The sequence below is a fragment of the Suricata suricatta genome, chromosome 14, assembly GCF_006229205.1.
Source record: "Suricata suricatta isolate VVHF042 chromosome 14, meerkat_22Aug2017_6uvM2_HiC, whole genome shotgun sequence".
Lineage (NCBI taxonomy): Eukaryota > Metazoa > Chordata > Mammalia > Carnivora > Herpestidae > Suricata > Suricata suricatta.
Genome location: NC_043713.1, coordinates 30,477,213 through 30,477,491, shown reverse-complemented (window position 1 = coordinate 30,477,491; position 279 = coordinate 30,477,213).

Here is a 279-nt window from a genome sequence, read left to right as displayed (position 1 = left end):
TTCCCTCTGTGTGTGTCTGTCTGTTTTCCATCTTAGGGCTACACCAAGAAACAAGCCAAAGTGTGCAAGACAGTGAGTCCCAAATACCGCTGAGTAGGGAAATAAAATATCAAAGGCACAACAAGAGAAACTGAGAGACACCATTAAAAGAATATTTCCTGAAACGACAGGCCCTGGACAGTCAATAAGCCTCCTTTAACAGAGAAATATTAACAGGTGCACAGTGCACAATGAGCTTTCTAAAGGTGACAAGAGACAGAAAACTAGCAAAAATGACAA